Genomic DNA, 13636 nt, shown 5'->3' on the forward strand with positions numbered 1-13636 from the left:
CCTCTGCTGGCTTTGCGAGGCAGAGGCGACATGCATTAGCTGAGCTCCCAGCACCGTCCTTTCCCAAGCACTAGCTGTAGTTGCAGCAACGTTTGCCAACCCTGCAGCTTTTTCCCCCAGATTCTTTTCTTCAGAGCAGTTTGGAGGGTCTTTGGGGATGTTCACTCAGCTGTTTGTGTGCTGGAAAGAAATCATTTTTCCTCCAAGGTGGGTGACTGCTGTGGAGCTATATGAAGCCATCATGCCGTCCTCTTGCAGGAGTTTCATGGACAAGGTTACTGCGTCCCCTCCCAGCTCTCACTGAGAGTCAGAGTGAGGGAACTAATTGCCTGCCTTTAACAGATAAACCAAGGGCTGCTTAACCTTTGATGACTGAGTGAATCTGGGAAAGGAACTGACCAATATTTAACACAAGGAATCAGATGATCAGAAGAGGCAGGATGAGATGGCAGGTCTGTTTAACTGCTAAAATTAAAGCTAAAGGGTCCAGGATATGACTTTTAAGAGAGTCCAAAAAGAGGGCCCATCAGCACGAGAGTTCAGGGGTGGGATGATGACATACTTGTGTCAGGAGCTGGACACATCAATGGGGAGACCGTGGTGGGAGATGCCTCCCTCAACTCAGAACCAGATGATGCTGAGTCAAGTCCATGCCCTGCAGCTGATTCCAGTCCATACTGCTGCTGTTATCAGCAGCTGGAAGCAGGAGATGCAGGGAGTGAAGGAAGCACCGCTCCCCTGGGCTCAGTGCCTGGCATTCCCAGTGATTTGCTGGATGGCCTTGGAAAAGCCAATTAAGGTTTTGTTGCCTCAGATTTCACAGTTGTACAATCCAGAGCTGTTTGCGGGCATAATTAACCCATAGTCTGACCACAGTTTCAGGCACGTAGTTTGTAAGAGGATGGCATGATTATTTCAAAGACCAGGTATTGAGAGTATTAATAGAATTTTAAGGCTTGAAGCAATGACTGTGCTAATTTATTTACACAGCATTTGTTAACGAGATCTCAGAACCTCTTCCAGCAATATCTACACTGCAGGCAAGTCCTCTCTGTGCTGTAGCATACCCTGTAGAAGATGTTAAGTCTTGATTTAAAGATCCCAGGCGACAGAGACTTCATCACATCTGCAGGTCAGCTGCTGAACGCTTATTTTCCTTCGTTGCTGAAGTATGCCATATTGCTAGTCTGGGTGTATCCAGGATCAGTTCCCACTGCACGAAGATTAAAGAGCCATAAATGTGAGCAATCTCTAACACAAGTAGGGAGCTGCAGACTGTGACTGAGTGAGTTTTTTGCATGCATGTGGATAAACTGAATAGATTAGGGCTTAAACCTCTCGGAATAAAGCAGGTTTTCACGATCTTAGATAATTCCTAGAACCCTCATCTGAAGCCTTCCAGATTTTTCTAACCTCTTTCTTAGATGCCCAAAGCGAAGAAAGTATCAAAGGCAAACTCAGTGATGTTATATTTAGGTGTAGTATCTCCATACTACCTATCTGCTTCCTCGCTCATTCACAGCTCAGTACTTGTGCTCATAGCTACAGCCTTGTGCTACAATCTGCATTTGGCAATGCCCTATTTCTATTCTATTCCAACATGATTTCTGAGCACTCTCAGAGTACCTGTTTACAATGTGACCAATGTTTAGACACAAGTGTGGGGAGAGTGACTGATATGTTGATTTAAAATAAACTACCAAGCGCCCGGTAGTCTGCCTGTGTCTGTGAGGTGGAGGCAAATTCACAGCTGGAGTTTTTCAACCGAGACATTCAAGCATGCCCTGGATGGAGCCTGCTGGATCATGCCAAACCTGGCATAAGCTGACAGTGCAAACCTCCAAGGAGCATCTCTCTGCAAATGAGATGTCCGTGGGGAGGAAGACAGAAATTAGGATGAGAAATGCACGGTAAGTGGAAAACAAACTAAATGGAGAATGTTTCCAGGAAAGTGGTTTGTGGAAAGGGAGTGGGACTTGACAAGCAGGAAAAGGGGATCTCTCTAAACAGAAGGAAAGCTGTGCCAAGAAGCAAAAAAGCCAGGACCTGCCGTACTAAAAATAGAGAAATAAGATATAAGACAGCAGTAAGGAAGAAAAGAAACCAGGAAATAGAAAATTCTGTTTGAATTAAATAGGCTAATTTCAATTAATTAATTCAAGTTAAGAACTCATCTTTGCTTGTAACATGGAAATATTCTGCTAAATGGAACGGACAGGTCGATGAAGAGAGAAAAGCACCGTAGCATGCGCTGAGCGGGAGGTGTCAGAGGGATAGATCAGAGGTTATAGCATAAAAATAATAGATAAATAATAGTGTTTTCACTGTTGAACAGAATGAAAAAGGTCTGGGGAATGGGGAAGTAGGCATGGAATATATATATCTGTATGATGAGAAAACCAACACTTATGCTTCGTAACAGCCATTGCAGCAACAGCAGCAGGGCTCTTGCAAAATCCATCCTGCATAGCAAAACCCTTGATTCAAGTGGAGACGAACCTCTGTGAGACTCTTAGTGGCAGCAGTTCTCCAATGGGATGTAGAGGGGCCACCGAGCATCACTTCTCATTGCCATGGACAAGGGTCTGATGTTCAGTTTTACCTCTCCTGTCATCTACTGCTGAATGGGAAGAGAAAGCCTCCCTCCTTCCCTTCTGCATCAATATAGTGATGGAGAAAAAAGCTTCCCCTAAGTGAAAGTGTAAGCTTAGCTCTATGATTGGTTACCAGGCGTGTTTGCAGCCTGTGGGGATGCTCGGGAGCACACTGATTGGCTTTGCTTAATAGTGGTGACAAAAATCCTTACCCTGCCCAAAGCTTCATTAAAACATCCCCAGCACAAAGGGCCGATGGTGAGAGGGGCTGTTGGCTTCTCCCAGGGGCACCCAGATTGTGCTGGCCTGTGTTTACAAGGCAAGCAGGTTTTATGCTACTTTGGGCTCAGCAGGATCTTGCTGAGATAGCAAAACCTCCTCTCTTTTTCCTGGGAAGGGCAAAAACCTAAAGTCAAAAGATTAATTCTGATATGGTTCTGAAGGTGCTCACCAGGGCAAAACAACCTTCTTGGAAAGCCTGGATCTGAATCAAGCTGCCATGTCTTTATTTATTTGTTTATTCTTGTTTTAGAAAACATCTTTGTTTTGATATTCGCATACGTCAAACAATGCTGAGGAAGATATCAAGCAGTTCCAGAGCAGGGCTTATTGCAATACCACACCCATTGAGTTATTCATCCCAGTTCAGTCCTTGCCCTACAGAACATCACCCTGAGCCATTCTTCCCATGCAAAGGCACCCAATTAAATTTCAGGATGAAAATCTATCCATTAAATAACTTTCCTATGGGGAAAATTGCTGTCTACATGACATGACGTGTCTTTCCAGGAGGAGATGTCCATTAGCACTAATTGTGCTGGTGGCTTTGGTAACGCAGACAGTGGTCGGTTTGGTGTCAAACAGACTGACTAATCCTATTTCCACTCATCCTATTGAACAGATAGCGGATGTTAATTACTTTAGTTACTAATTTTCCAGACCATGTTGTAATCCATTATCCAGGGCTGAAAAGATACGTAGCCCATTATCACATCCCTCACATCAACTAACGACTCCAAAAATAAACTTCATGTTTAAAGGCGCTGAAATTAATAGTGAATTCTACGTGTTTTTGTGACAACCCTATTTTTGGTATATGCTCTCCAAAGCCTCAGTATTTTGCTGCGGAATATGTGTTGTGTAAAGCTGGGAAAGCTACTTATTAGGTAGACTTGGGATATGAAGAGTGCTTTTTTGGCACTGGTCCATTTTATGTCCACTTGGATTTTAAGTAAAGACTGAGCAACTCTGATGTGAGTAGAAGAGGGCAAGTAAATGGAAGAAAATGTAATTGGAGCAAAGGAACTTTCTGAAGCTTAATGTGGGCTGTAAGGAGAACTGACACACTTCTTCAGAATGAATTCTTCCAAGAAGAAGCCTGCAGTCCTAGAGTTGGGGGTGGTCAGCCTACTCAAAACTTCAAGATCTCATTGTAAAGCTACAGATTTGACTGTGGAAACCAATTTCTTCTCATAACTTGTGATTTGGGGCTGGAAATGTTGGTTTGTTATCAAATAATGTAAAAAAATCATGTGGTCATAGAATCATAGAACAGCTTAGGTTGGAAGTGACCTGTAGTTCCAACTCCCTGATGTGGGCAGGGTCATCAATGACTAAATGGGGCACAAGATCAGTGCTCACCATTCCATTCCAGTTTCTATTCATTTGTGCTCATCTGTCTTTAAGTGTAATAGGAAACTCTTCAAGGTTTTTTTGTTTTGTTTTGTTTTGTTTGTTTTTAATGAAATCTGAATTGATGTACTGAACCTTCAGAATGTTTTTGACGACAAGCAGACAGGTGAGAGGGAGAAATCACAGGCATTTGAATAAGCGACTTATAAAAGACAAGAACTAACCTGGAAGTTCACAGGATGCTGAAACAGATGGTTTGCTGAGAGGTAATCTATTTTCTGAATCTGGTGTTGTGCTATGTACATAAACATTTCCTATGGAGACCTCTCCTTGTCTTTGGATAAAAGGCACCTGCCTTCCATGCAGCCAGTACCTGAACAAGGGAGAAAAGAGAGAAAAAATAAATAATCAGGTTGCATTTTTCAAGTCTTGGTTGGGAAAAGGATGTGGGTGAATACTCCTAATTATTATCTGAGAAGCATTCACAGCGACTAGCTTTGGGGAAGCCTGTGGCAGGTTAAGAGAACACATCAGCAAGTGCATGGGAATGAAGAGGTACCTACTCAAAGAAAAACAATGCATAAAACATCCTGCTTATGCAAATGTATGATGATGACATTGCCAGGCACTGATTAGGAAGTAAATCTGATTTTCTCAGGGCTCTTTTCACCAACAATATACCGGTTTTTAAGGCATCCAGTAGCTGTAACAGTGGCTCACTGCTCCTTATTTACCTGTCCTCTGAGGTTAGGCCAGAGATCAGAGATAAGCAGGGGAGGGAAGGATCCTGCTTTGGGCTGCCCTACAGGGGCAGAGGCATTAGGGAATGGTAGGAACCCTCCACTGCCAGCAGCGGATGTAGTTGCTGATCCCAAGGAGCATCACAGTCCTCCTTCAATAGCTTTCATTGCTGGGAAGATTTTTCTGATAAACAGCAACCATTAACACATGCAAGTGCCTATTGAAAGCCCATCTCATCTTGGCACTCATGACCTGCGGAGATGGGTTCCTAGCTCTACAAACTGGCAACAGATCACATTAGCAGATGGCCTTAAGTACATGCATGCCAGCCTTCATTATCTGCCTCTCTATTTTTTCTTCCTTTAAGGGCCATGTGTGGACTCCATCCAATTACGTGGCAGCATCTCCCACGCCTGGGATGGCAGCGATACACCTTCGTTTGTACTCAAGAAAAGGGCCGTTCCTATTTGCAATGCATTCTGAAGTCCTCACCCTCAGAAGGCACAGAGCATCTGTCTGCTTTGAGGGAACAGCTGTGCATTCATTTTGGATAGCTTGGGGTGGGCTACCGTTGGCCTGTACAAAACAAAGCTACAAGGATATGTACTCACAGTCTCAGATAGTATTCCCTCAAACACTGCTTGGGATGCATTGCTTATGCTGCCTCCTGGGCCAGTCGTGGAAGCTGTTCCAGGTCTTACCCAAAGGATGTTGGCATCAGAGCACCTCCCAGACTATGGGATGATGGTTTGGGGACCTCTAACTCGGTTTGCTTAACTTCAGGTCTGTGTCATTCACCTGATGCACAAAGCCTTGCCCTTTTGCCTACCTGAAGATCATGGTGACTTTGCCATCTTCCTGCTTACGCCAACCTCAATTTCTTTTCCTAAGGTAAATATAAGTCTGTCAGTCACTTCTTCAGGGATACTGAATCTGTGAAAAAGAAAAAGCTGATTTTAAATGACATGTCATACTAAACTGTCTCATTACTTCCAAAGTGAGATGAAATGCCTTCTCTCTACATATTATTTTTTACCCTATATCTCGGTAATACTCTTCATTTGTGGGAATGGTTTTCAGACTGGAAGATTATAGACCGGTCAGAACCAAAGAAAGGGAGAGAAAGATTTACTCCAATCATGTCAAAGGAACCTCAGTGAATATTAACTGATAAAGTACACACCGATCACAGCACACCCTCATCGCTCGCCTGTGCATTTATCCCACTTGATGAATGGGAGCAGTTTATAGAACAGGCAGAAATTGATACGGAAGAGGTTTCTATCTGGAAAGCGCTGTATAAATTACTGGATGCTTATCTGTGAGTAATTCTCCTGCATATGCTAACTGTCCAGACACTTACAGCCTATGGCTAAGACATTAGATAACCTTCGATTCACAGTTGCTGGGGGCAATCTTCATACTAAATAAATAGTTCATCTCTTTTGGACTCAAATGATGTGTCTGTTTGCAAGCATCACAAATTCTGGTCTAGAAATGGATACTTACACTGTACTGTGTTTTTATTTATTTATTTATTTTTTTAAGCTGTCTTTCCTTCCTTTGTGCCTGCAATTGGTGGCTACACTTGACATAATTTAGCAGACTGTTACTCATGCCTCACCTGTTTTATCCTGTGGGTTTCTGATGTGTCTGTCTGGGTGCCTGTCAAGTAGATGGGCAGTTAAAGATGTGATTTTTTTTTTATCTTGCTCCTTCTTGCTATACGTGTCCTGCTGAGGGGACAAAATACTCTTGCTCATGTATTTGCCTGCAGTTAGGCAACTTTGCCCATGGCTCTTTGCTGCTGCAGACCAATGTGCTGCTCTAAAACGGAAATATTTTTTCTACTGAGCTCTGCAGGCTTGAGACTGAAATTCACCTGAGCAAGAAGCGAAGCCAGGATGAAAATTAAGCACACAGGGTGTAAAGAAAAGAGCTTTTCCCATTGCTTAGACAGGTGAATGACAAATATCACTCTCTTTCTGAAATAACTCCCACTCCCCAGCTTAACTCAGACATTGCATAGTGTTTGTTTGGCACAAGCTGGGTTTATAGCTCTATTTTCTAGAAATAAAATCGCTGTCTGCCTGAAAGCCAAAGCAGCTTTTGCTTTCCAAAGGAATTACATTGGCGCTCACAACCCATCTCAGTCTGGTGCCAACTGAGTGCAAATGAACCAGGACAAAATTGGGAGCATGGAGAGAAACCTTGGGGCTGCCTAAAGGCTCCGGGCAACTTGCAGATCAAAACCAGATGGTCTGGTGGTGCTGCTTCTCCAGCCATCAAGCTGCCAGCCAGAGATGCCTGTCTTGCGATCACCCAGCTCCTGAGCCAGAGAAATTTCAGGAGCAAGCTCAGCAAAAGAGCTCGCACCGGCCTCTCTGCCATGGAATGCACCGGAAAGTATTATTAAAAGGTAGGTGTAAGACAGTGGTCAGCCAACAGTACTTTTTCTGCCTAGAAAATGGTGCTGATAAGCACAAATTCCCTTGGAAGTTATCAGAGGAGCCGGCTGTGTTTGTTCACTGGATTTGTATTTCTCAGCTGAAAGAGGTGCTGATCCCATGTCTCATTCTTGGCACTGCCAGCATCCCTGGCAGAAAGCTGCACACAAAGCTGCCTGCTGGGAAATACTCCATTAATCAAGTGCTGACAGAACTCCTTGCTACCTCTTCCCATGATGGTCACGCATGTCATTTTTGCTCTGAAAAGCCACTCCTTGCAATGCTGTGTGGCACAGGAGCATCACCATGTGAGCATCCCCAGCATGCCCACTGAACCATAGGGCATGGGACATCTTCAGTGACACATCACAGTTCTTGAACACCTCCAGGGATGGTGACTCCGCCACTTCCCTGGGCAGCTGTGCCACCACATCACCACTCTTTCTGAGAAGAAATTTTTCCTAATATCCAATCTGAACTCATCCATCAGCAACCAGCTACTCACTCCACAGACCCAGTCAGTGCAATGACATCCCTTGCACTATTGCACGACAGGGATTTGGGTTGGACAAACCCTTCTGTGCGTGCATCCATCACGATATGCACAAATTTCTTTAGATGTGTGGGTTCAGCCAGCAACCAGTGCGGAAAGAAAGAGAGAGCAAGTCTCCATCTCTGTCTCAGCAACACATCTGTCTCAAAGTAGAGACAGTCCAGATGCTATTTCTGCCTCCTCACAGCTTGTTGCAGCAAGGACTCCCCCACTACCTTTCCCAGAGGACAGCAGAGTTGCCTTTGGTTTTCTAAATTTAGCTTTAATGAGTGCAAAATGAATAAGGTAGCAGGGGAACTTAATCTGGTTAACAGAGCAGCAGCAGAAAGCGCAAGCTGTTTGCGTACGGTGATGGATTCTGATTTCCTACAATGAATCCATGGGCTCATCACAAGGCCTCAAACAGAAACCTCAGTGGTTTGGTGGGGATGTGGCTGGGTGTGAAGCAGGCAGGTAGTTCTCAGTGATGACAGTAGAGCCGTGTTTGCCTTGGGCAAACACACATGCCCGCTGAGTTTGCTGCTCAGGTGCTGTTTATGAAGAGAGAAATAGCACAGCCTGGAATACGTAAAGGTCTGTACAAAATCACCCACTCGGTGGGGCTTGCAAATGCACTTCAGTCCTTACATGCACCCTCTGGCTAATCCTGCTATGGCTTATGCTCTCATTCTGCCTGTGGATCTCTTTTCTCCTCCAGCTCTGGAGCACCACAGAGCTCTGCTCATCTACCTGAGTTTGAAGCTCTGTTATGCACCACACCATCAGAGCACCCCAACCTTGGTCCAGACCTGAGGGTACGTGAGCCCCAAACACTGGTGCTGCCAGATATTCAACGAACCTTGCAAACCCAAATTCCTTGGTCCATTGCTGTGAAGAAAGTGCAGACTGAACTTCCAAAGGGGCTGCGTGCCCACAGCTTCCACTGAAGGGGACTGAGGATGCTGCAGTGCTCCAAATCCTTTCTTAATTAGACCAGAAATCTTATCATCTCCTGGGAGGTTTGATATGTCCTCTCATCTTTTAAAGGAATTCTGTATTTAAAAATATATCTGATAAACAGAAGCTTCTCTGAATACAAAAATGAATGGAAGGACAATAAACTCCTTTTGCTTGCAGTTCTGAGCAGTGTTAGCTAGAGAAATAATGCTTGTAAATAACCCGTGACCCTTTTCATCCAAAATGATCTTCCTAGCAAATTAATCCATTTGAAGACACGGAGGGCATGAACAACACACTCAGCCAGTTTTCTTGCTTGGATTTCAACTTCTTCAGGTCTGTGACCAAACATTCACTGAAGAAGAAATAAATAAAATTATCTCTAATTTCTCACTAATTTCCATCAGCTTATTTTCAGGGACCGAAGCAGAAAGAGACAGGAAATCAGCTTTGTGTGAGCACACTGGGTGAGATGCAGGATGAACCGTTCCCCTACACACAGTATTTCAGTAGGGTCATACTGGGCTCATGTTTTGACTTTCACAGCTGCCTCAACAATGCTGTGTGTTTATCTGGCTTTTTGTGAGGAGGGTTATTTTTGAGGTGGGCATAAAGGTGCAGCAAGAGGCTGCAGTTGTGGCTTGTAGTGTTAGCTAGAGAGCTGGTAGGACAGGTGAAGAGTGGAAAGAAGACATTACTGTGCCCATTTTACAGATAAAGAGCAGAGGCCCAAGGAGACAGCAGCAAGCAGAAGCCCATAAAGGACAAATAAGTGAAACCTGTTTGTCAGTACACTGTGGTTGGGTTGCAAGGCTCACATCTACTTCTTGAGAACACCCAAACCTCCAAAATTCAGCAAGAAGCTGGAAAACTGCAGCTTTGTCCTCTGCATGTGCAACAAAATGCATGGGGTTTGAGGTGCTTGGAGCAAACAGGCAGCACAGAGGGCACTGAGGAACTGACCCTGTGCACACCCAGACCCAGCTGCAAACATCAAAATGAGCAAACAGCAGTGAAGTGTTTGTGAAGATTAAGAACGACGCTTGCATGTTTTGCTCAGTGATATCTCTGACCTTTGCCACGAACGTTCATCTGTTTGTTTGCAAGAACAATCGTGCAAAGAGAAATTCTCAGAAATATGCATTAGAGTGAAGCTTCATCACAAAAGGGCTGACGTAGCCATGCAGAGATCTCTGTGCTGCATAGAGGAGCTTCGGTCCCTCAGGAAGAGAACAGGAATAATACGATGGAGGTAATACGTTTTGCAGAATGGAAAACAGCAATGAAAGGATGGCAGCCAGCCAGGTGAGACTGAAGAGAACTCGAGGGCTGAGATGTATCACAGATTGTTCTGAGTAGGGAACGTCATCATAACAAACAAGCTCGTTCATTCATGAATAATACAGGACCAAGAGACAGGTCTGACTTTGTCATTTAAATTATTTATGGGAGGTACGAAGTGGCCACCTGTCAGGGCTTGTGGCACTGCTTGAACCCAGAGCACTGGAGTTGAAAAGCAAAAGACAGCTGAAGTATACCAGCTCTGTTGCAAGCATTTTTGGGGTGTGCTTTTGCTTCATTCCATTGCTGAAATCAGCAACCATTTCTCCCATAGGCCATCAAAGAGAGACAGGGTTTTCCTAAAAAATCCCAGCAGCTCTATAACAAACAAGAGCTACTTCTGAAAGCCACCTGGCATTCCTGTCTAAGTAACCCCTCCTGCTCTGCAAATGACTTGTTTTTCTCAGGGTTGTCATAGAGAGGAGGATATCGATGAGTCAGTCGTGAGCCAGGGAGTACAGATGAGAAAGAGGCATTGCAGTGAAGTCTTCTGCTCTCTTCCTGAAAGCACATAGGAGAAACAGGCTAAAAACGCGTGCATCTCTTTGTTCCCTCACATGAATTTGGATGCTGGGAAGAGCACCCTGCAAGAGGAGCATCCATCATGTTCAGAGGATGCTGTGAAAGCAGACACTCTGTAGCAGGGAAGTCAATAGGTTGTTTAGTTACAACCTGCTTCCAGAAAGACAAAACTCACTTCTACCTCTGTGAAAGAAGGAAAGATCTCAGGTATCAGTGTGTTGGATCTTGAGAACATCCCATCAAAACACAGAATGCTGTACAGGTTGTTACCTTTTGAGAGAAACGCCTAACCGAAATCAACAAGGTCTTTACTTTCTCCCTTCTAAGAGAACAGTGAAGAATGAAAGCTGACAGTCAGTTCTGAGGCTGTTTTCACCAAATATAACCCACAGCTTTGTTTTCTCCTTCTGATGTATTTTAGCTTTGTTTGCACTTCACTAGAAAGCCAAAAAAGAAGAGATACAAGATGAATGATATCAGGCCTGTCCAGTTCTGAGTTTTACCATCAAAAGGCTCCTTCAGCAACAGTAGCACCAAAAGAAGCCCAAGTCAGCGTCTATCATGTCAGATCAAGATCTGCCTACATGCTCCAGCCCTTCTAGAAGGTGCAAATGATGCCAGAGTCTTCTCTGGCACTGCTGAAAAACACAACTTTAATCCCAATCCACAGAACAACTTCATCCTTTTAGGCATCTCTAACAATTACTCCATTCACATGGGAACAGTTTTGGCTGCAGTGATGTATTAACTAAACGTATTCACTCACTGATGTGCCCTTTTATCATCTCAAGTTCACGCTGTCCCATAGCCTGCTGTACTCCAACCACACTCCAAATCTGTTTTCTCCCTCCCTGGCTGTCAAACACCTTCCTATTCCCATTTGCAATTCCACATAAGGATACCAGTGCAAAAAACAAATAATCACAGGTTTTGCAGCCACCTTTTGATGAACATAATCCCCACAAGCCTGCTGGTTGACTTGTTCCTAAAGCAATGTCAGTGTGTAAATACCACTATGGCAACACATGGCTGGTAGCTAATCCTGGTGATGTACAAGTGCCATTTCAGGCTGGAACGTGCTCTGACTGGCTTCATCTAGAAACCAAGGAGTCTTTCAAACAGCTCCACTCCTTACCAGAGGCACGTAGGAGCTGTGTGGGTGTCAGCACTAGTTGAGCATTGATTCCACTGGGGAATTAGTACATGTTCTGAATGGAGAAAAATATGCTTCGTAGACCCAAAAAGAAAGAGGCCTCCAGAATTCCAGGCAAATGCATTCCTCAGAATGCAATAAAGAAAAAGAGCAGCAGAGGGGCTGCCACCACCCCCATCATCCACTTAACAGTCACTTCTCACAGGTGCAGAGGGTTACAGAGGCTCAACCCCAGTGATCACCTCCATGAGGCCCCAACCACACTGAGCAGTCTCTGGTCTACCCAGGGCTGAACGTGCTAAATTCCTGCACCGCACTCATTTGGTACATCTCAGAAGGAGATAAAAGTCTGTATCCCCTCCTCTCCCACCTCTCAGGAAAAGTTTTCCAATCCTGCTGTACGATGAGTCCATTTTTATTCTTTCTGGCCATCTCCCAAACATGAAACTGGTACCTCATCACAGAGGCTCAAGGCTTTTAATAAAAACCCTGAATTCCCTGCTATTTGAGGCCAGAAGGTGACTAATGAAATAAAGAGCCTGTGAGGCAGAGGGATGCTCCGCAGCAGCCAGAGTAGATGTGCTGATCTTGTACTGGTGGCAGCCAACCAATTCACATGGCATACAGTGGGGCCTCTGCAAAATAGGGGATACAGCAATAGAGCCCTTCACAGCCAAGTTGCATCGCTCCCACCCCTGTCAGCACAGCAGCAGGACATGAGTCCAACCTGAACACTGCACTGAAGGCTCCTTTCCAGCCCCTGCCCAGAGATGGGCATTTGCAAGAAGAGCAGACACAAAGCCAATTTCAAATGAATGTTGGCCTCAGACTAACAGGAAAATGAACCATTTGCTTTGATTTTTAAAATATATTGGTTCTTGTCTCAGAGCCTGGATCAATGTAAAAGGGAATCTGAGCAGTGGAAAAGCCTTTACTTGTTTAAGAACAAGATCTCTTTAAATTGGCAAAAGCTGTGTGGCTTTTGCTTTTCCCTCACAGGAGCTGTGTCTGCCCCCATTTCCCTGTGAGAAGTGGGCTTGGGGTGTGCTAGGAGAGGGTACCAGTGGGTCAGACTGGTGAGAATCCATACGTGGGACATTCCAGAGATACACATGCAAGGGTATTTTGAAATTCAATATTTTGTTCTATTCCACAGTTCCCACTGTAAAGCAGAAAAGATTGCTTGAAGGCACTCAGAACACTTCCTTTCAATTGAAGACCAGAGACTTCAACTTTGTCCTATCCTGATAGGATCCAAGCTGCTGTTTTCCAAAGATAACTCAAAATGACCCAACGAGAGATCCTTTGAGCTCATCAAAACATTGTTTGAATGAAGTAGTCCTGGAACAGAGATGCTCCAATGGAGGGTCCTTGTTTTGAAGGTGGGGAATATTCCAACCAGCTCTATTTAGCAGGTTGCCTTTGTGTGTCACCTGCACAACTGCAAGGCCTGGTGTAGAAGGACAAATGGGATATGATTAGTGGGAATGGTGGTGATGGGTCGATGGATGGACTAGATGGCTTTAGCTGTCTTTCCCAACCTTAATGATTCTATGGGGCACATGGAAACATGGGCTGGGGGATTCAACCCTATTGAAGGCTGTCTCATGAAACCCAGGTAAGTCTGAAGCTCAATGCCTCTGCCAAAGGGGCTGAGATCAGATGCTTCTCCCACTCTCCTCATTAGCAACTTCCACCTGGTTGGATTTGTGTAGAT

The 13636-nt window shown here is 44.6% G+C and overlaps 1 protein-coding gene across 3 annotated transcripts in view; it reads right to left on the reverse strand.

Moving 5' to 3' along the window:
• Positions 1-1109: 1109 nt before the first annotated feature.
• SLCO3A1 (solute carrier organic anion transporter family member 3A1) overlaps positions 1110-13636 on the reverse strand; it is a 126267-nt gene continuing 113740 nt past the window's right edge. The window contains exons 11-13 of one of the 3 annotated variants that reach the window (XR_011904869.1): positions 5797-5900; positions 4451-4599; positions 1110-1213 (exon numbers count right to left, since the gene is read on the reverse strand). The gene's annotated coding sequence lies outside the window, so the exon portion shown is untranslated. Of the gene's footprint in view, positions 1214-4450; positions 4600-5796; positions 5901-10340; positions 10746-13274; positions 13370-13636 lie in introns of those variants that run through there. The other 2 variants (XR_011904872.1, XR_011904873.1) reach the window with 2 other exon arrangements.

This window comes from Excalfactoria chinensis, chromosome 10 (genome assembly GCF_039878825.1).
Source record: "Excalfactoria chinensis isolate bCotChi1 chromosome 10, bCotChi1.hap2, whole genome shotgun sequence".
NCBI classification, from domain to species: domain Eukaryota; kingdom Metazoa; phylum Chordata; class Aves; order Galliformes; family Phasianidae; genus Excalfactoria; species Excalfactoria chinensis.